Consider the following 27,340-nt stretch of genomic DNA (forward strand, 5'->3'; position numbering starts at 1 on the left):
GCGCCCAGCAAGGCAAGGTGTTGCACACCCTGCCCAGCATCGCATCTCGGTGCCCATCCCAAGCGCGCTGCCGGCAGCTCAGAGACCAAAGCACCGACCCCTGGGTGACCATCAGAGGACCACCCGGTGGGCGCTCCAACTTTCCCCAGAGAAAAATCCAGGTCAAGCAGTGGCAGCAGCAGCCTGCAGTGCTAAGCCACTTACTGAAAGCTTCCCCCAGCCAGCCCAGCATCGCGGCACACGTGAGACCACGACGCATCGCTCCTCGTGGCAGATCGGCGCTCACATCACAGCCATAGGCAGCACAGAGCTCGGCTCCCCAGCCCCTGCCACCTTACAGACAGAACCACACCAGACAAAGGAAGAATTATTATTTCCAGTTTAGCAAGGTACACGCTAATTAAGTGACTTGTCAAAGGTCACTTGGCAAATCCGAGGCAGAGCTGGGATCCAAACAAAACCTCACAGATTTCGGTCCAACAGCCGGCCACCACAACTCCCTCTTCATACTCTCCTCAGATGCACGTTTCCACCTCTGCAGCAAGTTTCACCCCTCTCCCCACTCTCCCTACACAGTTAAGACACTTCCCTTTCATTTCCTGCATTGGAGGAAATGGATAAATACACAGATTGAAAGAACAAGAACTTTTACCTCACTTCCAAACTAAAACCGTGCCGTAGCTCCGACATGAGACAGGAGCTTCGGACTCTTCTGGGAGGTGGGACTGCTGGACAGGAGGATTTGGGTGATGTTTGTGCTTTTCTTTGTTTTGTTTTGTTTTTTTAAAGTTTCCATCAGACAAAAATAAAAGAGGCAAAACAAAAGAGGGTTGTGAGATCAATCCATGATAGGTGCTGGGCCAAAGAAAATGGAGCCAAAGGAGTCAGCACCCTGTAACCAGCAACCTTTGTGTCAATTTAAGCAAATATTGTGGCGTTTCCATGGCAATCCCTGTTTTGAATATCCACTACACTCACTTTTTAAAGGGCTTTTCCTGTTTGCGTTTCAACTTCAAAACCTGTAAATATTTTCAGCCTTAACAGATCCCTACCTCCCCCAGCGTCTGAAAGCAGATACAATCGGAGCCAACACGAAGCCCTCTGCCTGCAGCCCCCAGAGCTGTGGAAGCTCCCAGCAGAAGCAGGCTGGCAGCATCAGGGCCAGAGCCCCGTCCTGCTTACCACAGCAGCTCCAGGAAACCACCTCCTGCTTTTTCCAAACCAGCAATGGAAACACAGCCCTGCACACGCACAGCACGGGTCCAAGGCACGCTGCAGGTGTGCACGAGCCCCTGCCACCCTGCCAGCTGCAGCCACCTCTGCTCCAACTCCTCCTCATGATCTAGGGCTCAGGCCATCCTGCATCCATGCAACCCGATGTGATTTATGCCACACTGCGCCATATGCAAGCAGGAATGGAGAAGTCAACTTTGTCCTCGCTTGCAGCCTGGGGTTGGGTTTAAGTCCTCCAGCAGCAACTTGCAGGATGCCTGCCCCATCACCCTGTGCTTGCTCCACCATTGCAGAGCCCACAGGGAAAGCCCTGCTGGGACGTGCCTGCCTGGCTATCACCTGCCAGAGCTGCACCCAGCTGCTGCTGACCCTGTGCAGGGGCTCGAGGCCCAGCACACAGAGCTCCAGCCCCTCCTGCTGCCGTGGGAGCGCACTGGTTAATTTGGAGTTTCCTGGCTGAGATGGATGGGTGCCAGGCCTCAAATGTTGGCTTAGTGTAATTTTTGGGAAATCAATTTCCTTTGTTGTTTTTTTTTTTTTCTTTGCTTTTTTTTTTTTTTAAAGCTTTTTTTTTTTTTCTCCCTCTTAATTTAAATGGAAAAGTCAGAGTACTTGAATGGGTGCCAGCGCAGGACCATCCATCCCAGCACCACAGCTCCCACGAGCACTCTGCAGGTACTGCAGTGTACGTACAGAACCACCACAGACACAGACACAAACACAGTGACCCGGAGCCACTACGCCAACAGCCACCAGGGCAGCACCAACCACATCACTGCTCCTCCTGCACAGCCAGCTGACACCACAGGCAGCTGATGCACGATACCTGCTGCCCTGGCCCAACTCCAGCTCAGGTAATTACATCCCACAGCAGTTTCAGCTGGATATTTTATCCCTTCTTCACTTCCGGCCCCGTACGGCTGCACCGGGCGTTGTTAAAGCACCGTCCAGATCCACCCCGGATGTGAGTGCGTGGAGGGAATTCAGCACATCCCAGCGCAGAGCCCGCTGCACAGCAAACAGCCTCCTCTGCTCACACATGGGGACAAACCTTCTCACACATCCCATAATACTCCCAAGAACGACACGCAGAGCTGGGGAAACAGCCCTGGCATGGCACACTGGGGAGCTGCTGCTTCAGGCTGAACGTTACCTGGCTCATGGGCATCGGGCTGGAACAGATATTCACTGCGCAGCCACCAGCAAGCTGGGAGAAATTAAACCTCTGGGGTGAGGCTGACAGCACAGCCCATTCTACAGACAGCACGGTGCCACCAGCCCCACAGGTGAGGACATGGTTCTTTCCTTGTCATGCTGTGTTTTGGCTTTGCCCATGGCCACCCAACACATAAGGAAACAGCCCCCTGCCAGGGCTGCACTGAGGGCCCCACGCTCATCATCAGGTTCCATCAGAGTTTTGTTCTGTGTCTTCTGCCATCTCCTTTCAGAAGGTTCTGATGCAGATCCTCACCCAGTGTAAAATCAGTGCAGTTTCATTGGCTTCAGTGAAGTCATGCCAACTTATACAAGTTGAGGATCCATCCCTCTGAGTTACTGGAGCTGCCAGTTCTTCCTTTGGATAATCCCCAGGGTGATCTCATGGCAAGCAGAAGCACAGGCCCAGCCAGCCGGGCAGGCTCAGCTGCACTCCCCTACCAGGAGGAGTGCTGGTGGGCAGATCATCCACTGCTCCTACCAGAACCCAGAGTGAGTTCCTCCAGCCTTAAGATGTTGGTTTTCTCCCACCTCTTCTCCAAGGAATCACACAATCACAGAATCAAAGTTCAAAATTGCCACTAAGATCATCTAGTCCATCATCAACCCATTCCCACCGTGCCCACTGTGTCCCTCAGTGCCACACCTTCAGGGATGGGGACTCCACCTGTCCCAAGGAAGAGTGCCCAGGGCCGTGCAGCCACAACCCCACGGACCCCAACCCCACTCCCTGCACCACGGCTGCTGTGCACACAGGAACACAGCACAGCTTCAGCACAAGAACTTTCTGTGCTCCACCCTCACAAGTCCTTCACTATCCCCCCAGAGCAATTTTCTAGGCAACAGCGCGGTTGCATTCCCTTCCCTATCTCCTAATAAATATCACGCTAAGCAAGATGAGTATCTTCTTCCCAGACCAAGCGGCATGACCCACTTTCTGAATCAGGGCAGATGCAATTGGGCCCTGGAGTCCTGGACCCCTCCCAAAGCAGGAGATTTTGTAACAATTACAGCAAGAAACAGAAGGAATAGAAAAGTAATAAGTGATCGAAGAGCGTGGGGTAATTATTGCTACTCGCCATCCTACATGCTGGCATTTTCCTGGGACACTGAAGCAACAGCCCCATGCACATCCACACATCTCTCCTCCACTGCCCTACATTCCTCAAAAGTAACAGGCCCCACATCACGGGTCGTGGCTCAAGCTGGGACAGACACTGTACCCTCACCCCACACACCGATCTCAACCTCTCCCCTCCCCTTTACCCCTCCCCAGTACCAAGGAGGAGCAGAGGTCCAAACCCACCAGCATGAGCCCACCTCAAATGGCCTTCTTCTAGTCCCAGCAGTGCCATTTGGCCCAGGAGCAGCTCCACATCTTCCCAGAGGTGGTTGCATGTGCTCAGACTCTGACCCAGTGGGCATGGAGACAATTACCGAGAGGTGGAGAAAACGTCAGCAGCGCTTTCACTGCTGGAACCCACAAATAAAACATCCCTCCCACAGGAGCACAGGGCTCTATGGCCAAAAGCACATAGCAAACCCCATGCCAAAGAGGTCCCATATGTCCAAACCGGCCCTGCCCTGAGCTCAGCCACAGGGCACAGCCTCACATCTCTGGGCATGGCCACCTGCCCAGAGCACAGGGTGCAAAGGGCCCACAGCCCGAAGGGATGAGCCCCTGAGCCATGGATGTATGTGCTCCATTCACTGCCACAGCAGTGCCCACCTACAGCCACCTTCCTTGGCTGACACAGTGACATGCTGAAGGCACATCCACAGCCATTCTGCTTTGGTTAAATAAAAGAACTTCAGAAGAAAACAGAAAAAGCCTTTCACCCAAAATTCAGAGATAAAAAAAAAAAAAAAAAAGGGGGGGGGGAGAAGAAATCTTCATCTTAATTCAAAAATCCTATTCGATGTGTCGTGGCACGAAAATGTTTTTCACTGCATTTTTTCAGTGTGATCTCATGCACCCTGCAACCAGGGTACGCCCAAAACACCAGGTATTTTATGGGACACAAACAGAGCGCAAACATACACAATTAAAAAAAAAAAAAGGGATTGGTAAATATTTAAATTAATCAGAGCTGGCATCTGTGCAGCCTCCCCTCCCTGAGAGAGGGATGTTTGCAGCTCTGAAAACAGAAAAGTGAATGGTGTGACCTTTTCCTCGGCGCTCGCTGGGGCAGTGTGGGCACCTCCTGGCTGCCATGCAGCAGCGGGGCTGGGGGTCAGGGCAGCCCCCAATGGGACGGGGCTGCTCTGAGCTGTGTGCTGCCTGCTCTGAAATGCAAAGGTTTTGTTGGTTTCTTTGACTTCTTTTCAGTTTAATTGTTGGAGGAGTTGATGAAGCTGTTTGCCAAAACACAATCGACTCCAGGGAGCCAGCTTACACAAAAAGGGTGTGTCGGCAGCCGGGCCGGGCAGCCATGGAAACCACCAGCACCTTTTTGCATTTGCCCAGGTGAAGGCAGAGCTCTGCGGATGGCTTTGTGCAATCGGCAGAGCTGCGAGGAAGAGTGCAAGCGAAGGGCCCGGAGCAGCACGCACACGTTGCCCAACAGCGCGGTCACACAGCGTGAGCCCCCAGGCACGTGGTTGGGGCAGTTTGTCCCACGAGGGCGGGCGGCCAACAGGCCCTGCCGGCATTCCTCTCAGCCCTCAAAAAGAAAACAGAGAATTCCTCAGAAGCAGTGGCTGCAGAGAGCAATATGGGGCAGCCAGTGCCATCCAGCTGCTCCCAGTGCCAGCCCCTCCTGCTGCAGGGAGACTGCTCTGAGCTCTGCGGATGGGAGATCAGCCCGCCGACTGCTGAGGACAGCATGGCGACAGCGTTAAAGGCAGTCTGGGCGATGGGGTTTCACCCTCGCTGCCGGGATGCATGGAAGTGAGCAGAGAGCACGGGACCCTCCAGCAGAGGAGCACAGGGCTCTGTACAACCTGGGAAGGATCATCCAGCACAGACAGCCCCAGGAACAGCTCAGGCTCACCTTGAAAATCGGCGGGTCAGGGCAGGCAGGGAGACACAACTCTCCTCCTGTGGTTCGACTTCATGAAAATCTGATCTCAGCCCTTGGTCCCTGCCCAAGCCCACAATAGGCTCCGAGGCCATCCCAAAGGCAACTGTGCCTAAAGGCACTCGATACCCAATTCGACACACGATGGTTTCACAGCACGGCCGTTTCCCAACTGGCACATCAGCCCCTGCCCGCACAGCAGGTACCAGCGGTGCTTGCAGGTAGGCTTTGCCAGCTCTGCACAGGGCTCACATGGGCACTGATGTGTCTCTTGGTGCAAGGAAAGAGGGCAGCCGACCACTGCTTTATGATGCGCAGCACAGGGCAGGCTCCAGCCCGACCCAAGCATCGCCCACAGCCCAGCAAAGCTCTGGGGGCACCTGGCAGGGCTGCGCTGTGGGCAAATGCCGGTAAGGCTCAGTGGTGCGTCAGCCCTTCTGGCATCAACCTCCCCAACTCATTCAAATATTTCCCTTTTTTTTTTTTTTTTTCTAATTTAATGTTCCCTATAATTCATCTGTCCCAAAAGATAATCAATAGAGGCCGTAATGAAAATTTGAGCCATATTTTATGATCCGCTGCAGGAGAAAGGGCCACATCAGCAGGACGAGCCTTGGCTCCCAGCAGTGTTCCACGCCCGCCCGCCAGCCACGGCCCCTCAGCCGGGCACCACACCAACCCCATACCTGAGTGGGCAGCGGGGAGGAGAGAGCACATCGCAGTGCTGTGCAGATCCCACTGGGCAAATCCCAAATCCCACGGCATTCCCAGCACCCCCAGCGACCACCATCCCAGTGCTCACACGTGGCCAAAGCCCCCATCCTGTTCCCGGCAGCCCCGCAGCACCGATTCCCAGCAACGGTCCCCGTCCTCCCTGTGAAGGCTGTGGCATATTTCATTGCCTGAAGCTGCCGCGTCCGCAGGGAGCCGGAGGTAACAAAACTGACCAAAGGAGAAATATCTGAAGCGAAAGGCCAGGGTGAGGAATTTATAACAGCAGCTAAGGCAGCAAAAATACAAGCGCCTGACCACAGGCTGCCCTCCCATGTGCAGAGGGCAGGAGGCTGCGGAGCGCAGCCAGGAGCCACGCTCCTGAAGGCAGAGCACTGACACCAGGTGCCCAGCAGCGCTCCAGGCACGGGGTATAAGGGCCTGCAGCCTCTGCTCCCCTCGTGCGGGCGGTGGTCTCTGGGTCAGGCCCTTCTCACACCGACTCAGCCCAGGGGCACTGTGTGGGTATTGCTGTGACACTGCCTGCCAGCAATGCTCTCAGTCCTGCCTGAAGGTACGGATCAGCGGCCTCAATCCCCATTGCCTCTGCTCAGTAGCAGCCATTTATTTCCACCTTTCCTTTCTCTTGGAAACTTAGAAATAAACTTAAAAAAAAATAACTAAGTACAACAAGACCCCAATTAAATTTTGCTTCCAGTATATAAGCAAGGTGACTGATTTGCAGATGCGCAACTATAATTCCAAGGCATGCAGCTCGCTACATAACACAGGACAGGGGAGCTGAACCCCACACTGCTGGGAGCAGCACTGCAGTGTCACCACGCGCCCCTCCTGGTGCACCCCAGGAAGGGTCCCTGCACAGCCCAGCACACAGGGATGCACGGCAGCTGTCGCAGTCTCTGCCTTGCCCCAGCTCTGAACTGGTGACCCTTACTAATATCATCCAGTCCCTTGATATCCTCGGGGAGCAATCAGCACATTTTATTAACCCGGCCAATTTTAGAAGTGCACACGCAGTATTCTGGTTACTCTCTCCAGCTCTGCATTACGGGGCCATTTCACTGCACGCCGCTCAGCGTGCTCCGGCTCTCCCAGGACACGGCGCGTACTGCTGCCTGCAGACACTGCTCACAGCAGGAAAATCTGACCTAACAGAAAGCCTCCGAGATCCCCACCACCAAATCCATTTTTTAAAATGACACGTTTCCACCTATTGGTCCCCAGAGTGAACTAATTGCTTTTGCTAGTTTTAAAAGCCAGAGTTATTTCACTGAAAAGAAATGAGTAACTGCACGGGAACTCGGAGACAGCCTCGGCTTTCTGAGCTGAAATCACCACGGATGCAGACATCTCTGCTGCCCAATGGAGGACATCTCTGTTTCATGGGGGAATTCTTTCCTTTGCAGGGATGTGGGGACAACAAGGGGTTAAAGTAACTTGACCAAACACGGAGCAATTCAGCCAGAGCCAGCAAAAGATAAGATTTCTGTCTGTGCTCTAACCACTAGGCTATCCCCTTCTTTGCTAAATGAAATCCTCTGTCTAAGGGCACACTGCTACTTACACTCACAGACTATTCCTTTGGTTTGGTTGCTGTTTTGTTGCTATTCTTCCCATTGTCAGCCCACAGCCAGCCTTACACACACCTGCCTGGCACACAGACTGGAGAGCAACCTGCAGTCCCAAACAAACCTCACAGAGTACAAATCACACACAGAAACAAAGTCCAAAAGAATTACACACACAAAAAAAGGGCACACGTGTTCAGAAACCTGTACTTACCTGCACCAAGGAGCAAAGAGACACTCAGGGCAGCGAAGCACACCCCAGGCCATACCCATCACGTCATGGCTGTGACCACACAGCCCCTCTAAGAGCACTGAGATCCCTCTCAGGTAGGAGCAGCTCAGCCCCACTGATTGCTGGGACCTCGTTAGCTCCAACTGCTTCCCCAGCTGGGTGAACTGCCTTTCCATGAGGCTCAGCTGTCTTGCAAACAAACCACAGCTGAAGGTGACCACTGCTAATTTTTTACCATCCTTTCCACAATGCAATAACTCCCAAGTGCTCCACAGAGTAAATTCCCCTCTCTTTTTTTCCTTCCTTAACAGTATCTCACAGGTGCAGATTCTGAAAGGTGTGGATAAGAAGCTGCCTCACGCCGACTTACAGCTCAGCGACCTCCAAAGTGCTCATTTTTATTTGGATTTTGCAGAAATTTGTTACTAATTAAGTGAAACTGCGCCAAAATAATTGCGGATCCCACAGGCTATCAGTTTAACAGCCACATCTCAAGTTAAACTGTATAAATGTTTTATATGCAAAAGGCAGTAGATTATATAATACAAACACATCCACCTTCTCCCCTCGTTCAGCACACGTGCCCCAGGTTCCCCTTGGACAGCAAGGAGAGAAGTCGGTGCCACTGTGTGCTGGGAGGTCTGTGCTGTCTGTTTACACCATAAACGAAGTCGGGAAAACTTGTTTAAAGCCAGCACTTTCCCTGCCAGCTTGCTGTTTAATGGATGTTTTCCTCTCAAGATTTTTATTTATAAAGATCCTCTTTTGTTTTCCAAACCTAGGGTTTATGGAGGAAACGTTCTGCCCTCAAATCACCATCTCCAGGCAGAGGAAAGCAGCTTAGGACATTGCCCGCTTATTGCGCACACACCTCTACATGGAGATTCTTAATCTTCACCCACCCAAGATTAAGACAACACAAATTATGAAATCGATACCAATACAAACAGCAACATCTATTACAGTTTCAATGTTTTCGTTATATTTTCTCTGAACTATGAAAGCGGAGTGATTTTAATGTGATTGTTGTTGTTTGTGCAGAGCAAATCTGCTGTTTGATGCCGGCAGTACTTATGCAAATGCCCCGCTTTCCCCATACAAACCTGTCCTCTGACTCCTCGTGTGAGTAAAGACAATATTGAGTGTTTGCGAGATGAGGATCCATTTATATTTAGGGCTCCATTACTGATCAGGAGGCAGAGTGTCCTTACGGCAGATATAAATTACAGTTACACTAATTTCAGGGCCTTCAGTCTCTGTCCTGGTGATGCAGCAGAAGAGCTTTCGAATAAAGGAGATTCTTCTCTGGCAGCAGTTTCACTTCTTTTCTTTCATTAACCACGACCTATCCTATATATATTTATCTATGTTTCCCCTCCATATGCCTGTCTGAATGCCTCTTCGAGGTGTAACGCTCCTGCACTAAGATTCAAACACAACAAATCAAAAATCATTTTGCAAGCAATGACAACAGGCCCTTCCAGAAGTTACATCACGTAACAAGTCACGCAATTAAACTTTAATGAAAAAAACTAAAAACAAAAACCCTGAGAAGCCCCTGGTGCTTGCTTTGTCTTCCAAACAATCCATCACGGAAATGCAGGACGTTAAAATGGAAGAACCTCTGACTAAAGCTGCGTCGTAAACCATTTTTTTCCTAATGAATTCCACCTCTTTACTCCACTGAATCAGCAGAGCCGGATGGAATTTCTCTCCTCTCAGTACAAAGGGATGTGCTGCTGATAGAACTGGTAAGCCATGCACAGCACCTCCCTCCTGCCCCCATGCCTGCTGTTCCCCAAGGCCAAGCAGCGTCCCAGGCCAGCACCTGCAAACCTGTGGGGCTGTGCTGCTGCAATGGATGAGCAGAGCAGGTCCTGTGGCAGCTAGAAACGTCCGTGCACGTGCACACTTCTCCTGGAAACAGAAGTACCAACATAGCTCCACCACATTTCTCATCACCTGCAGCTTCGGGAGGACTCAGCTGGAGCTGAAAGGGTCAGACACAGCTGCTCCTCTTTTTCAGCCCCACCTTACGCTTCTATTTTTCCAGACCTACAAATGACATCCCTTTAAAACCAAACCTTTTATCCCATGTATGCTGAGATTGCATCATTTGATGAAAGGTAACTGCAGTTTACGTAAGGACAGGAGGATGGAAAGTGGGACCCAGGAGCAGAAGTGCCCACGCAGTGGCACAGCTCAGCTTAGGAGCAGGGCAGCCCTTCCAGCAGCAGGAGACGCAGGGGGACAACCCCAGCCTCCTGAGCCCGTCACACAGTTTGTCCCCATGTCAGGATTTCTGTATTTTCTACAGTCCGTGATAAAACCAAACCTTAAAGTGAATTTATCATATCTGATGTAGTTTATTTCTCAACATTTCTTTTTCCTATTTCTGGGTTCCTTGAACCCTAAGCTGTTATATCTGCACTGCAGAGGGAATATGAAATAATTTTAAAATGTGGGCCAGAAAAATGCACGAGAAAAAAAAGGAAAATTTTCTTAGTTATGGTTTTCTCTTTAAGGAATTTTCTCCGTTTATATAATAAAGGAGAGTTTGGCCCAATCAGTAACACTATTCCTTCTTCTAACTGCCAAAAAGGATTTCACCTTCTAAGACGGTGTTTCTGCATTATATGAAGTTATTTTCAATGAAACCCCCATTTGAATAGCATTTTTTTTTACACTTCACCATACTGTGTTACAAAAGCCAACATCTGCAGAGCGTTACCCCACAGCCACAGAACACTCCTCCCAAGGCCAGGTCTCTGCCACCAGGAGCCTGGGACACTCAGAAACTACAGCACCACAGCAAGAAGGCCAACAAGCCCACGTCACAACCCACAGAGAGCAGATGTGCCAGGTAACTGCTTCACTGCCTGGGGAAAAGGCAGGGCTCCCCTATGGGCCAGAAACACAAGCACCACTCAACAGGCACTACAAGCAACGGCAGTTTATGTGAGAATGCAGTCAGGTCTTTTGCCCTGCAAAGTGTCCCAAGAATGAGCTATGTGAAAAGACCACATTGCTTTCCCATCTGAATTTGCCAAAGAGGAACAGATTTGGTCAGGGTGCAGCGTATTTCTGTTGTTGGAAGGAAGGCCTTGCTCCAGCACACCATCCCACCCATGTGGCATCAACGGGGAAGAAGAGATCCCACCAAACAGGAGCCGGGCTGGGCTGTGAAGCCTGGGATTAGGCACCTGAAAGCCACCTGAGAAAGCAGAGGGTGAACGCACAGCTCCTCCCACCTGCCAAACAGCCACTGCTGACCCAATGCTCAGCCATGCCTTATGGAGGCACAAGGGCCAAGGATGGGAAGGAGGGACAGGAGAGTGGGACATAGGGAACTGGACGGCTCTCATACCTCAAGAAGAGCTTTAAGCACTAACCTAACTCAAATACACCTTCATTCCCACCCTGGAGCTGTCTGGACTCCTGAGGATGGCCAGCCACGAGCCCAAGCCCACCACCCGATGCCCGAACAGGAGGAGCAGAACACTGACGGGTCGGGGGATTCCCACGCTGCCTCCACCGCGCTCAGCCCGGAGCCAGGAAGAGCCGCACGGGGAGACCAAACCTGCCCTGCAAAGTCCCAACTCCAAGTCATGCAAATCCCAGCCTCCCTCCGAGCGCTGATACCAGCACAGGGACTGACTTCATCGAACGGATGGAGGAAATGGGGAAAGGGGGGGGGGGGCCCTGCTGCCTACACACAAACACACACACCCCACCTCAGGCAATGGAGGGGGTGTGAATAATGGAGCAGGTTCAGCAGCCAACAGCGTTCGGGGTCGGGTTAGTAATCCTCTCTTTCCATTTCCGCTTGCTATTTGATGTAATTATCGTTTTTGATTGAAATCCACCCGGACTGTAACCCCTCTGCTTAATGTACTGCTTAAATCCTTGGGTACACAACCACGCTGCTCCCCAGACTCGCTTGGAATAGGAAACCATTTCAATGCCAAAAATAAGTCGCTGCTTTCTTTGGTAACACCCTCGGTCTTGGCTCAGTTTCTGCCCCATCCACCGAAGGAGATGGGCAGGGAGTGACACCAATGGGCCAGCAGCTCTGTGCTGTGTGCCAAGCCTGCACAAGGCTTCACCGACTCGCTGTGCTTTGTTAAAGCGCTCGGACAGGTTGCACAGTGGCAACGGGACATGGAGCCTGGCCCAAACCCCCAGAGAGTTTGCTGCCCTCCAGCCGAAGCTTCATTCCGTTTTCACACACAGTGGTTTCCATCCTGAAAGGCCTCTTGAGGCTACAACGAACAGATGATATTCATAATCCACGGGAAAGCTGGGAGATCTACCCATCTGCAAGATCAGATAGACAGAGCTGGTTTTTCCTCTCCAGCTCCCTCTGTACCACTTGGCCAGACCAGCAGGCCAGCCACAAACGAGCACCTGGCAATTAGAGCTCATAGCAGGAGCAGCCCACAGCAGTGTGCCTGCTGGCAGCAGGATCACCAGTACCTGAGGACAGAACCTGCCCAGGAATAAGCAGTGCTTCAGGTACCCACTGGTCTGCTACCAGAAAGCGAATGGATCTCGGAGGACTTCCACCTCTTCTGTACTTCAGCTACATACAAACCTGATGTACATACACACCTTGCCCCAGCTGCAAGGCAGAGCCATACAGGACAATGAGAGAAGGTACAACTTCACTCAGAAGATCCAGAAAAAACTTAGTTTCACCTATATGGCAAAGGGTCAGTTCCCTTCATGTTAGTGTTGCTTGAAGACTGAGCTATGTGCTTGGGTGAAAATGATTAAACAACTCAGAGCCCTCCCCAAGACCAGAATGGGACCGCTGGTATCTGAAAAGTGATGTTACAGCGGCTGTTCTACATCCCCATCTGCACCAGGAGAAGGAAGTTTTCAGAATTACCTCATGAGATTTTGAGATCCACTGCAGAAACTTGGACGAGTCCAAGAAAGCTGCTGAGCTTTGGATGCCTCTGCACCCGGAGACGCCTGGCTGCGAGCAGCAGGCAGCCAAGCCAGCACAGAACCTTTGGAACCAAACACAGCTCTCCAGATCCTCTCTCTGTGTCTCAGTTTTGCCCTTTACATCAACACATACATCAAGGCCAAGCAGTGGCAAAGCAGTGGCATCACAACAGTGCTACAATAAACAACTTCCCGGTGGGGAAAGGCAGCAGACAACGTGCCACTCCTGCCCACGTCACCCCAAAGAGGAGCCTTGGCTGAAGGCAGAGGTCATGGAGACAGCCTCTGTGCTGGAGGCACCTCTGCTGGCAGCGCTGTGACTCAGCGGTGAATTAGAGCCGGATGGGCTGGGCCATGGCAGGAAGATGGAGACAGCAAAGCAGGAGGAAGAGAGGAGCGCAGGCAATGGGAGCAGCGGGGTTCCCCTGGGCTGGGAAGTAAAACCTGCCCAGAGCTCCGTGCTTCTAGGAACACTGCAGCACCAGCTGGGCTCCGGTTACTGTCACCCGTCCATCAGCAGGAAGCACGGAGCAGGCAAGGGACGCTCTGCACTGTGCCCACGGTCCACCCTCAGCCCCTTTGGGACACAAAATGAAAGCAGCTCATCAGCAGAAAGCTCTGCGTGGCAGCTCTCCCACCTGCCCCACCTGCGCTCCCGGTGGTCCCAGGCAGCAGCTCCCTCTCTCTCCTATCAGACATCTCTGTCTCTCTGAAATATTCAGATGATTTGGTTTTGTCCTCTTCTCCCCCACATCAAATCCTCCCCCTGCTCATGGAAGCGGTGGATTTCACCCAGGCAAAGGAGGCTAATTTACACCCTTCAGGGTTTAAAATAGCAGTGGCGTAAATGAAAAGTCCAATTTCTTCAAATTTGCATTGTAAAACCATCCTTCAACTTCCTTGAAATAAATTTTACTATTTTATTAGTGCAAACAAAATGGTAATAAAACACTAATACAGCGCCTTGTATCCAGGGGAAGAGCTAAAATTAACATAGACCGAGCAGTGTTTGCTATTACATTCAATTACCTTTTTACTTGAGATTTACATTCTCATCCCCTTAATCTCCATAGTGGTGGCTTTGAAATCGTTCCCCACAGTCGTTCCTGCGCATGGAGCAGCAGCAGAACACTGCTCACCCATCACCCCCACTCCCACTGCCAGCACCCACTGCCAATCCCCCTTTAGAACCCTCAGCCCCGCTCCCCAGAGCAGCACTCACTGCCTCCGTGAGGCTGCAGTCTTCATTTCCCAGCTCAAGGCAAACCAACCAACAGCTCCGTGTTCCACGGTTGCCTTTCATCCGGCACTGGGAAACGTCCCTTCCTTCTCAGCTTCGAGCTGCGGTGCAGACAAGTTTTATTACCTCCATCGTACAGATGCAAAAACTAAGGTAAAGACTGAGGACCACAGCCTGAATGCAGCAGCTCTCAGTGTAAATCTGAAGAGCGTACGTTGTATGGCAGTGCTCTAGCTCTCAGCTGGGACCTGAAGATGAGGCTCTGCTCCGCGGTCACTTAACTGGGATCCCAGTTACCTGACTGGGATTGCATCCTGCAGCCTGAGGCCCCGCAGCAGCAGCTCTCCTCGCAGAGAAGAGTCACAGCATCATAGAATCAGTGAGGTTGGAGAAGCCCACTAAGACCACTGAGTCCAACCACCAACCACCAGCCCAGGGCTGGCTGAGCAAACTCAGCATGAAGAAAGGCTGCTAAGGATGCAAATGCAATACAGGGAATCCACTTTCCCAGCACCAAGGAAAAGCATTTTCGGATTTTTTTCACCTAACACAGTAGCCCTTACCAAAAGAAAGGCAAGACTTGGGGAAGACACAGCTGGGAAGCACAGCATCACCAGCACAGGGAGAGCTGCATGCAGTGACAACAGCTGAGCTTTTCCTTCTCATGTGCTGAAGCCTGCCCACCTCCCCCCACACACTGCAGCCAGTGCCTGCCCCATGGGTGACACCCCAACAGTGCAAAGCAGTGCCCAAGCAAGCTGCACCAAGCACCGTGTGCCATCTTTCTAGCCTGGCCAAGGGTCAACTCAGCAGCCCTTCATCCCAGATGTTCCAGTGCTATGGGATCACTGCAACACTGCAGACAGCCATGGAGAAGGAAAGGGCAATTTGAGAAGGCACCAGGCAGCACCTCGAGAAGAGCCCCAACGGTACCCAGAGCAACCACCTATGGGCCAGCTGCAACCTCCCTGCTGGACACAGCTCTGCCTGAACCCATCTTATTCCATACAGCACAAAGCCATGTAACTTCTAGTGCCTCTTAGGCAGCTGTCCCACGATTCCCAATTCTCCTTTTGAAAGAACACCATTGCAGGAGATACAACAGAGATTTCAGACCAACAAGAAGCTGCTCAGAATCTTCCCGTGACTGGGAGGTCCATTTCCTAGCACTTCATGGTTTTCTGGAGTCTTCTTGGCAGCATCCCTGACAGCTGCCTCCGAAGTCATCTTCCTTTTCTCATCAACAAAACCTTCTGTTTCTGCTTTTCAATCCACAACTTGCATGTCTGTGCTCTAAACAGCTCATCTGGCCCTCTGGAGCACACATCCTTTATCCTCCTATCCATCCTTCAGGATGGCAGGAGGGGAAGGACCATGCAAAGCATCAGCCAACTGCACAACCCTACACCAAGTGGTAAGTGCCCCCCTGCAAAGGACAAACGTGTCCCCAGGAAACCTTTCCTACATCCACCTTGCAGAAGGCAGCACACAAAGGCCCCAATGCAAACAAAATTATCACCAGACACCTGACCAAAACAAAAACCTCAAACAATAACAAGTAGGAAGAAGAAAGCTGCCCAGGAGCGCGGGGCTGAGGTCGGTTTCAGCTGCTCTTCTGCTCCTTTTTTCTGTTCTCTTCCCCCTGCTCCCCTGAACAAAAGGAAGTTTGTTGTCAGGCTCAAACATTTCCTGGGCCTTGTCTGAGTTCCACCTTGTTTTCTTTTTTTCTCCCCACCTTGTACAAATAAAGCAAAAACCAACTGGCACCACCTGTGATGAAAGGACAACTAAATGCAGAATTTTATCTTTTCATTCTTTTCTCCCCTCTCTTTTTTTTTTTACCCTTTTTCTTGGCCAGGAGTTTTGGGCAAAGGACAAAAGGTATTGTTGGGTAAGCATAATTCCAGCAGCTGAGTCACGCTAAGATACTGAAGAGCTGGCGGCCGAGGGGGTAAAGGAAGCCAAGCTGCTGCTTCGCTAAATGCAATGAAAATGCCAGTACTGCTGCCAGCCCCGCCAGCCCACAGCACGAGGGGCAACAGCAGAAAATCCAATAAAACCCTGGTACAAATCTCATCACCTAAGAAATCTCCTGATGGAAGACCGTAGCACGGAGGAGGGCGGACACGCTCCTCCCTGCAGACTGCAGAAAAAGGTCACCGTAAAGACACTTACGATCCTTACTTCTGACAAGAGAAGGTCCCGATGCCCCCAGGCAGCCTGGATGCCCCACACAGCCGGACCTGCCAACCCCAGGGCAGGAGCTGGCACGGCTGCGGGCACTGCTGGCACTGACCATCCGCACACCGCTCAGGGCCCCAAGTAGGCGCTTGCTCAGAGCCCGTTTAAAAGCACGCTGCAGACCCTGCAACTCAATGGTACATTTGGGGGAGCTGGAGAGCTGCTGTTTGTTTATTTTATGATGCACTTTGGTCTCTCTCAGTTGCGCTGTTATCCTACACCTGTTCGCTCTCCTTTCTCTGGGCTGATAACAGACGCATGTTGTGCAGAATGGGAGCCTGGCCGGCTCCTTTTGTTTTTAATGAGACACGTGCATCTGGTTCCAGACTATCAATGCTCAGGGTCAGGGAAGAGGCAGAAAGCTTCCCTGAGCTCAGCTCCACATGGAGCAAGGTCCTCAGCTGAGTCCCAAGAGGACAAGTGTCCACGTGTGGGCCAACCCCCTCCCCCGTCTCCTTTTGGGACCGTGTTTGTTGCATTGCTGCTTCACTTCTAAAGCAGCCCTGGCTTCTTTCAACAGCTCTGGCATCATTTCATGGCAGACCCCATGACACACGGAGGCGGCTGAGAACAAGGAACCATGCTTTTCCAGGAACAGAGAATCCAGAATTTCTGGTTTATACATTTTCCCATCTGGATTTGTTTTGCTGTTCATAGGGTAGATCACCAGAGATAAGAAAAGAAACGTAAAGAAATATCAGCGCAGTGGCAGCCCCAGCGGGCACAGATGAATTTCTTGCGTGTCACAATCTCCTGTTTGGGCAGAATTTTGAATGCGTTTTCCAACAGCAACACTGATAACCTGGCATCACCCCCAGGGCTGTTTCAGCACGGCTCTGCCCACGGGTTCTGCAGAGCAGGAGCGGAGCAGCTCGGACATGCCCGCTCTCAGGACGGTCTCCACGAAGACGTGGTAACTTCTCTGCCACCCGTGTGGCAAAAGTCAAAACTGGTCGAGAGGTTGTAGGACAAAACTCATTAGAAGAGCCTAGAGATTAGCAGTTTGTTACTTGACGCTGCTGGAATAAAAGAGTGTGATGGGAAGATCCCGTGTGGCACAGGAAGCAATGAGGAGGTCAGCCCACGGAACAGAGCGCAGCGCTTCATCTCTCCTTCGTGGCCCAGAGCCCAGGGAGGAAACCCCAGGGATGGCAGCCACTGGTCCAGCACAGCCCCTGGCCTCACCCCGCTGCCCACTGCTCACCGCAGATCAAGGTTTGGGCAGTGAAAGCAGCAGAGGAGCACAGCCAAGGAGCAGCAACACCGCGCGCTGGTCCTCCCTGCCAGCCCGAAGCAGGCAGCTGAATTTACACAGCAAGGACAACGCGGTGCAGGCAGCGCAGCGGCTGTCAGCTGGGAGCCTCCGCACGCTGAGCTCCCGGTTAAATGTTTTCATCAAAACCAGAGCGAGAAAGTGCAGAGCAAACACAGCCAATTAGAGGCTGGGATGAAGCTTCTGCCAGCAGAGCTTCCAGAGGGGCATGAGTCACCTTAACCCTTTGGGAGCCAGAGCAGTGCAGCTCCGTGGGGGGGAGGAGGAAGACGGAGAGGAACTCTCCACGCACCTTCTATTCGCATCTCCTTGAGCTCATCTGGGTGTAGGAAGTGTCGTTCCGAGACAAAAGGATTTGTCCTGGACAAAATGCTTCCCCTCCAAAACCACGGTGATGCACAACCTTGGTAGGTACAGTGCACTTCCCCAGCTGCTGTGAATTGCCCGATTCCTTAACATTTAAGTGGTTATCAAAATTTAATTGTGTTATTGGGCTAACTTCCCTTTCAAATTATGAAGCAAATAACATGCTTCTGTTTGCAGAGGGATTCCGTGCCGACAAGCCAAAAGTTCAACTCTCTAGGAGCATCCAACATTGCGACACCAGAGGTGCTCAGAGCTCGGAGCCTTCTGCAGCAACAACCCCAACCCAGAGCCAGGCTGCTGCTCGCAGTCGCTCACACCAACACCCTCTCCTCCAGGTCGCACATGTACCAAATTCTGCATAGCTCTGCACAGCTGCTGCTGCCGCAATGGGCTTCGGCACGGGCTGCAGGGCTCTCCCCAGCCACGCTCCTCATCTTGCGCCCAGGCATCCGCCCAACACACGGGAGCTAAATCAGAGAGGACAAATTAACACTTATGGCAGCAAGAGCCCTTCCACACAGGGGACAGTTGGAGCAGCCTGGTGCAGCCCAGCGCCATGCAGTTCCATATCCATAGCTGGGCCCCTGAAGTTGGGCATTTCAGGCATACCATGGCCACTGGAGCAGACGGCTTCAGATCCTGCTGAGCCAGCTTGTGGCTGCATTCAAAACTGAGTAAATTCACAGCTGTAAGCTGGGAGTTTATACAACCCGTAACTTGTTAGGGATGGCTGACCAAGCCAGAACGATCGCTCCCCAGCCGACAGGGCTCTTATTGGTTAGACCTCTGTGCGCCTGGCAGGTTTTATTATTTTTCTTTCCCTTTTGTTTTTGCATTACGAGGCGGGTGGGGGGGGAAGGCAGGACAGGAAACATCTATTTTTGTTCCTTTCCTCATCAAAGACAAATTGCAATGGAACCTCAGGCTCAGCCCACTACGGACTCCCCAGCACACCAGTGACCAGCTCTGGGGACAGGGCTGTCGCATTTTCCTCTCTCCGCGCAGTGCTGCGGTGTGAACAGCTCCAAAGCACTCACTGAAACATCACCAGGCTGCTGTCACTGCTGGCACCTCATGCACGGCTGCTCGCCTCAATTCTTACCTGTGCTCGCACCCCGTAACGCTGCTGTGCTCCCAGCACACGTGGGCTGCATTGCATTCGGTGCATGAAGCACAGCGCCCTGCACAGACCTCCCTGGGCTCCCTGCAGCTGAGCACTCCGCACAGGACCTACCAGCAGCAGTGCATGCAGCACGACTCTGATGGGAACAACACAGCACCACGCGCTGTGCTGCAGCGTGAGCTGTCTGCTCAGGGGAAAGCGTGGCATCTGACAGCCTCAGCCTAAAATCCTCTTTTTCTCACAACACGGTCCCAGTTCTCACCCAAATTGACTTTTTAGAAGGAATCTCAAATCACAGCTGGGCCGGATGAAGGGCCGAGGGATCTCCTGGCACTCTGTGAGCACATCCCAGGCGAGGACGGCCCTGCAGTGCCAGAGATGTGTTTGGCCACCATGCAGGAAAACTAAATGAATGGGGACCTGTAGTGAAGTCGTAAATGGGGAACTGAAAAAGGAGAAATTTCCCTTCTCCTCGCTCTGCAAGCAGGGATCACACTGCCTGCTGCCGCTCCCACAGGTTAAAATACTTAAGTCCTCCAAGGTGCAGCTTAATTTTCTTTTTTAAAAAAGAAAAGTGTCAGTCTAATTAGATAAATCCTCCTAGCACGTGGCCTGGAGTTCGTCATGGAAATTAACCTCCTTGAAAGATCACAGTGACTGAAATAAGAAACTGTGTGTTTTGGCATAGTGCAGTGAAATGGGAGATGCAGGCTGCATTTCATACACCTTCCTTTCATACACCGTCCGCGTTTCATATCTGCCCTACTGGCCCTTCGCTCGGCACCAACACTTTATCTCCAAACGCCTGTTTGCAAATCGCTGCTGAGAGGTTGCAGTAACCCCTGGGAGAGATTTTGCTGGCAGTGTGAAAGGACATTGCTCCCAGTGTGAAGCTGGGCTGCTGGAGGAGGGCTTGGCACCGGCAACCCTCCAGGAGGATGCTTTGCAAACAGTGGCACCGGGAGCAGTGCTGCCAACCCAGTGCCTGGTGCACACAGTGTGATGCTGCACAGTTTGGGGCCGGGCTGGAGATGGCTGGGAACAGAACTGGGCTGCTCTGTGCCATTGGGAAATGCTGCCCTCTCCCATCCCAGCAGCACTCAGCTTTTGTTCCACATCCATTTCCACTCTGCGTGGCACAGCACAACGCGTTTAGTACACATCCCAAGACCCAAATACTCCTTCCATGCCGAGGGGCTCAGCACGCTGCACTTTGAGGACAGTGCCCAAAACCAAAAGCCTCTTTAAAAGCCACAGTGCCCACCACCGCCCTCCCTCCGTGCCTGGGTGCTGGCACATTCCATGCCCCACTGCTCCCAGCCCTGGGCTCAGCCCCACGCATGCGGAAGGATCCGGAGCAGCCTCAGAGACCCACTCCGAGGTGACTTCTTGCATTGTCATCGAGATGACAGGCCCTATGGCTCCCAATCTGGAAGCAACCTATTTTATTTCCAAACAGCGTCACTGGTGGCGGAACAAAAATAGGAGAGAAAACCCTTTGCACTCCCAGCACAGGGCTGAGGAACCAGGATGAACTCAGCCCTAATGTAGTTTCTCAGTGGTTCACTGCCAAGCCCCGCTGTTCTATTAGTAATAACTTAATACCTAATAATATTACCAATGTAACACTTAACCTTGAAGCCAAGCACCTGGACCCAGAAAATCGGCATTTAGCAAGGCTTCCATTCATTGCATTCGGCTTCTCCTTCATGCCAGCTGATCACAGCTCCTTCCCACCCGCTCCGAGGGACGCGGAGCCTCGTAAGAAAGATAACGCTTAATGCCGGCCAGGAGCCACGGGCCGAGCACGCTGCGGGAGGAGAGCGCTGCACGTGCCGGAGGTGGACCCGGGGAGGGCAGAGAGGAGCCGCCGGGCGCGCGGCTCGACGGCTGAATCCACCGCACGGCCCGAAGGCGTCTCCGCGTTTTGCCGGCAGCCCGAGTCGGAAGCAGGAGCCCACCGGCAGCCGGAGCGAGCAGAGCCTCGAACGCAGCCACCTAGTGTCCGCCTGAGCCCGCGGGAAGCGGGGCACGGAGCCGGGGGGCTGCGGGGCACGGGGCCGCACGGCACGGGCAGGAGGTGCGGAGCAGCGCCCAGCGCTCCCGGCCCCGCGGACTCGGAGGAGCGCGGTGCGAGCAGCGCCTCGTGCCCCCGTCAAACGCCAGCGCTTCGCGGCCCCGCGGCTCACGGAGGTCTCCTCCGAACTCGCGGCCAACTTTCCCATCCCAGGCCCTGCAGCCCGACCCACGGCCCCTTCCCCTCCAGCCGCCTCCATCCCCGCTCCCGCGGAGCCCCCTCCTCCACGCTCTCTTTCTCTGTGTCCTCGAGACTCCTCTCACCTTGAGGAGTGTTAGGATTACCCAGCATTTACACTCAATGCTCCTCTTTATTCCTTAAGACTTATTAAGAATGATAATGAGCTCCAAAGCAGTGACACGTCTCTCTCTCTCCCCCTCTGCCGCTCGCTCTCTCTCTACGTGCCTTTTCCGTCAAAGGCACACAGGACAAATCCGACCAAAAAAAAAAAAAAAAAAAAAAAAAACTTGACAATATGGATCAAGGACAGATGAGGATTTATATCCCACAAATCCAGTCTTTTTTGTTTTTATTATTTCCACTCAAATTCCACCCCCTCCTCTTCTCGCTCACGTTCTCCCCCCTCTACTCCAAGCCTTTTGGACGTCAAACGAGAACGACGAAGAGGAGCAGCAAAGCTGCTTGCCTGGAAAACCTCGTTAACGTGGAGCTCTTAAATGGTTGATTAATTTTAGCAAAATTTACGACGCTCTCTTGCTTTCCTTTGAAGCCGCAGTCCTACGCACCACAAGTAACTTTCAGACCCTCCCGTGAGCCCCCGGATCCCAATTTAGGCACACACAGAGCGGTCCTGCAGCGGTGAGAGCCGCATTCCTCCAGCACGGCCCAACCTGGGGCTCCCAAACTGCAGCCATCCCACGTCCCACCACGATCTAAAAATCACCGCTCTGCTCTTCCAAAGCAGACAGAATGGGAGCCTCGGCAGAAGTCCCCAGCTCTGGGCTCTCGGCACACCAGGGCTCTCCTAAAGCCACCTTCAAACCTGCTGCACTTTGCCAGAGGGAAAAACCCAGCTGAAGGAAATGCAGCGTAGAGATTTATCCGTATCCTCAACTCCTCTTCAGCATCTCTGCCATCTCCCCGGCTTCCCCCAGCCGGTATTTGCTTTTATGCTTTGTCTCCCTCTGCTAGGCTCTGCTTTTCTGATATAGACATCAGGAGGTTAAGGGCTCAATTACCAACTCGGCGAAGCCTCAGCTTCGCGTCACTTCGGGTTTCTCTGCTGCTCTTTGGAAATACACCACAAAAGCTGCTCTCCTCCTCGGCCTTCCCTGCCCTCAGCTCTCACTGCCCGCTCCCCATGCGTGCACCCACAGCTCTGCGTGGGGTGGATGGGTGAGCAGGTCTGGGAGATGGGAGCGTTAGCACCGATAGCCCTGTGAGCGCCCAGCCAGGCTGCACGCGAGGCTTTCGCCTTCAGAGACCTAAAGGAACATCCACATGGAACTGACAAAATGGGATTCGCGTGGTTCTAATTAGCCCCAGCCTGTGGAAAAATGGGAAGGAAGCGGCTCTTTGATTAACGTTACAAACCAGAGAGGAAACAGATTTTAGAAGTTAAAGTAGCAGCGCTGTGGAATACAGAATCATTACAGCACTCATTTCTGGTACCTGCTTCACTCAGATGGGCTGGGGATTCTTTGGGGTTTTTTTCCACAAGATGCAAGTAAAAGCTTTTGTTTATGGAACTGCACTGCTCCCTTATCTCCCAAGGAATGTATATAGCCGGGCCACGTAGGAATCCTTCTGAAAATGAAATGAGCAAAACCAAAGAGGGCTGATGGGCTGCGGGAGAACCCCCAGCACAGCGATGGCAGCAGGGCAGCGCCAGCAGGGCAGGGAGCGGAGCCGTGGGCTGTGGGGCTGCTGCAGGCTCCTGGCAGGATGGGGCAATTTGCAAGGAGCTCTGCAAAGTCACCGTGCAAGTTTGCTTGGGCTTGAAAAGAAAAAGGAAATAAGTTTTTTTTTTTCTTTTTTTCCAGCTAGCTTGATTGTTTTGGGTGGAGCTCGAGCGTGTGTGTATATACGCCGTATATAAAAATGAATTACTAATTCTTTCCTGGAAACTGTTTGAATTGCAATCTGTAAGATACAAAAACACACCTTTATTTTAACACTGATTTTCATGCAGATAGAAGAAGGGGGGGGGGAAAGGGGGGGGAAGAGTGAAGGCAGGGTGCTTTTCCCAGGGGCTGGTGGACCCCCCCAGCAGCAACACAGCCCTGCACAGCCCCACACAGCCCTGCATTGCCCCACATTGCCCTGCACAGCCCCACGTTGCCCTGCATTGCCCCACACAGCCCCACATTGCCCAGCGGTGCCCCGCACAGCCCCCGGCTGCAGCTCCGCGCTCTGCTCTGTTTGGGGCTCTGCTCTGAAACTGTGAGAATGACAACGTCATGTGTGCAGAAAGCTGACACTTAGAGCTTTTAAAAAGAAATGAGGAAAAATAAGCTGTTGACTTCTCGGTTAAAGTATTTTCTTGTTCTAACTCATGTTCTTATGTCACTGGGCTAAAAAAAAAAAAAAGAGGGAGAGGGAGAGAGAGATATGACTTTCCTTGAATGATCTGTTTAACCTAAGCCAGAGGAAAAAAAAAGAAGTCATTAATTACTTATGTGAGCTATTGCTTCTGAAAGACAATAAACCTGCCTGGTCGCCATGGATATGACATATTTGCTCTGAAAACAACACAATAATTAGCAAAGGGGAAAGATACAAGGAGAATATGCAAACTCCTGAGTTTAAAGCCATAGTGTTTCCTTTTTTTTTCCCCCCTCCTCTTTTTACTTTTCGGAGTCAATTCTGTTTGCAATTCAAATCAAACAAATAAATAGAAGACTGAAAAAAAAAAAAAAATTAAATGATCCGCCACATTCAGAATGAGGAGGGGGGGAAAAAAAAAAAAAAAAGAGAGAGAAAAACGAAGAAGGAAAAAAAAGAGAAAGTCTAGAATGGACACAGCTCATCCCCACCGAGGTGCAATACGTCTGTGTGGGCACATGTGAAATATATGCACAGAGACACACGCAAACATCTGCGAGTTGTGAGGGCTGTGGGCACCGGCTCCCGTGGGATTATTCCTTTATTTCTAAGAGGGGCACAGGGAGGAAAAGCAGCCCTGGCCGAGGCGGTGGCAGCGCTCTGGAGCTGTGTGGGCAGGCGGTGGTGAGGGGCTGTGCTCACAGCTCATCACACCGCAGGTTTCCATCCCAGCCCTCCAACTTTGCTCCAGCACCCACAGCACTGCGCCCACCTGCACCGTCACACAAACCCCTCTTCTCTCCCAGCTCCTGCACTTTTATGAAGTGCCATTCCAGCCAAGCAATGCGAGGGGTAAGTTAACAAACCGCCCAAACTGAGCTGTGTGTGCAGAGACCCTCGGAAATAACATCGTGGGGAAAATGTTTTTTAGGTTTCTCTCTCATTAAGATGAGACAAAGACTATTAAAACCTCCCCTAATGCGATAGCTTTCTGGATTCTGACCTTCCACATTTAGCAACCAAGTAATAAAAACACCCCAACCGGTGCTTTATCTGCAGAGATATTTGACTTTGAACTTATTTTAACATTACAAAGACTTGGGAGGTATAAAAATAACAGGATAGTCGCCACAAGTTTCTGTTGCTGTTGTTGTTGTTGTTGTTTTCACCGCTAAAAAAACCCTTAGAACAAAATAAGCAGATTAAGGAAACATCCCCCTAATTTACCAGACTCTTTTTCTGTTGTGTTTTTTTTTTTTTTTAAACAATAGTTTTTAGCCGGACGCTTTGATCTTGAAAGGGTTCTGCTATCTCGTGTGATGAGGGAGGAAAAATGATCTGTTTTAAATGATGATGCAAAAAAAAAAAAGGATCAAAGCCTCGACTTTCTGTTGGCCATAATAAGCTCCGTCTCGCACAAAGCTTCAACTTCAGACTTTAATATATAAAATATACGGGAGCCCAATAAAAGCTCTCCAAAGGTACAAAGTCTGCAAACAAAAGGGGACGCTGCTCCTTTAAACGTTTTAGTGCATATGGAGTTTGATTTCTGAAAGAGATCAGTTTAACATCTCCATAGAAACCAGCAACAGATTATCATCAACAGAATAAATAACTAGTCTAATAAATTAAACAGGAGCCATAAGATCTGGAAACTTGATTACCGAACTTGGACAATATTCCCCCATAAACTCTTCCCCACCACCTTTCGGGCGGCGGCGGCGCATCAATAAAGGGGCGGTGGGCGCCGAGCGGCGCTCCGCAACTGCGAGGGAACTCCGGCTCCTCCGGCACCGGCAGCGAGCGCGGCGATCGAGGACCGAACCGCACCGCTCAACTTCGGGCTCGGAGGGGCCGAGCGGCCGCGGGAAGTTTGCGGGGCCGCAGGTGCGGGACGCCGCTCCGACGGAGTTCGCCCCGCGCGGTGCGCGCCGGCCCCGGGGCAGCGGAGCGGCGCCCGCCCGATGTCCGCCCGCCCGGGACGGTCCCGGCACCGCCGCCGCTCTCCTTTTTCGGCCGCCCCCCCCCCCTCCGGCCCCGACCCCGCGGCCGCCGCTGAGTGACGGCTCGGCCACCTGTTCCCGGCCCGGCGCCTCCAAACATGGGCAGCGGCTCCCCCGGGAGCCCCGGCCCCGCAGCCCTCCGGCCCCGCAGCCCCCCGCCGCGCAACGGGGGAGAGGGGACGCGGAGGGGAGAGAGGAGGGAGGGAGGGAGACAGAGAGAGAGAGAGAGAGAGAAAGGGAAGGCGCTGGAGGGGGGGAAAACTTCCTGGCTCCGGATGGCAAATCAGCTGCGCATTCTGCAAATGCCACCGGGTAAAAATAACCTGCCGCTGCCGCCGCCGCCGCGCACCCAGGGGGCCGGGCACCCCCCGCCCCGAGCAACGCGGCCCCCGCCCGCCCCGCCGGGGTGCCGAGGGTCCCGCTGCGGGTCCCGCTGCGGGCGCCGCTCGCCGCAAACTTCCCCGCGCCGTCCCCACCGCCGCCCGCTGCCGGCCGCTCCGCCGCCGCTCTCCCAACTCCGCCGCCCCCCGCGCCGCGACCGCCGGGGCAACGCGGGGCTCCGTTACCTGCGGCGCGGGGACACGTGTTGCCCGGTGCCCGTGAATAAAATACAGTCATTAAAAAAAAAAAACAACCACCACCACAAAAAAAAAAACAAAAAAAAAAACAAAAAAAACTCCTGCCGGTGCCGTGCGCTCCCCCGGGCTGCGCTGCCCGGTGCCCACCTGCCGAGCCCGCGGGCCGAGCCGGGGCTGCTGGGGGCGGCGGGCCGGCCGCGGCCGGGCTTACCTGCACTTGGGGCTGCTTTGGGTGACTTTCCAAGTCGGGGGAAATGTGTGTGTGTTTGGGATGGAAGCTGCAGCGCGCATGCGCCATCAAACTTGCCCTGATCCCGGATTTTTCCTCCTCGCGCTCCCCTTTGCTTTGATTATTGAATTTTCCTATTTCTAACAGGAGGGCGGGCGGCGCGCAAAACCCGGCCTGGAGCCGCCGCCGCCCGCCCCGGCCCGCCCGGGGAGGGACGGGGGCGGCCAGGCGGCGCGGAGCGGACTCGCTCCCCGGGCGGAGGGCGGCCGGGCACGGCGGAGCGCCCGCAAAACCCGGAGCGGATCGCCCTGCCCGGCGGGGACAGCGCGGCTCCGCGCCCCCGCGCCCGCACCGAGCCCGGCGTCCCGCGCGGCGCTGCCGGCACGGGGAGCTGCGCTCACCGCGGTTCCCTACGGCTGAACCCCACCGACAGCGCCGGGGCTTATCCATTTCTGTATTCCCGGCTGATGTCAGTAAGCACAACGCTCAGTTTCTATGTTACAAACTTCCAAACTTTGTTTTGTTTTGTTTTCTTTTCTTTTGCTGACACTCGGTTTGGGTGTTACTCAAATCCAGAACAAACCACGCTGTGCTGCATCTGTGTGCGAGGCTGGGGGTGTCCGGCCGGGCTGCAGCCAAGTGGGCAGCGCTGCAGGTTGGATCCACAGGGGTTTCCTCTCCCCACGAGCACTCACCTGGATCTCAGCACTGCGCTGCAAAACCTCTGCTTTTCAGCTCTACCCACTTCCTCA

General features: G+C 53.0%; 1 protein-coding gene across 4 annotated transcripts in view; it reads right to left on the reverse strand.

The window, feature by feature from the left end:
• CASZ1 (castor zinc finger 1) overlaps positions 1-26,813 on the reverse strand; it is a 152,105-nt gene extending 125,292 nt beyond the window's left edge. For 2 of the 4 annotated variants that reach the window (XM_085242336.1, XM_085242333.1), the window contains exon 1: positions 26,571-26,813. The gene's annotated coding sequence lies outside the window, so the exon portion shown is untranslated. The other 2 variants (XM_085242335.1, XM_085242334.1) reach the window with 2 other exon arrangements.
• Positions 26,814-27,340: the final 527 nt, after the last annotated feature.

This window comes from Meleagris gallopavo, chromosome 23 (assembly GCF_905368555.1).
Source record: "Meleagris gallopavo chromosome 23, MGAL_WU_HG_1.1, whole genome shotgun sequence".
Classification (NCBI taxonomy): Eukaryota; Metazoa; Chordata; class Aves; order Galliformes; family Phasianidae; genus Meleagris; species Meleagris gallopavo.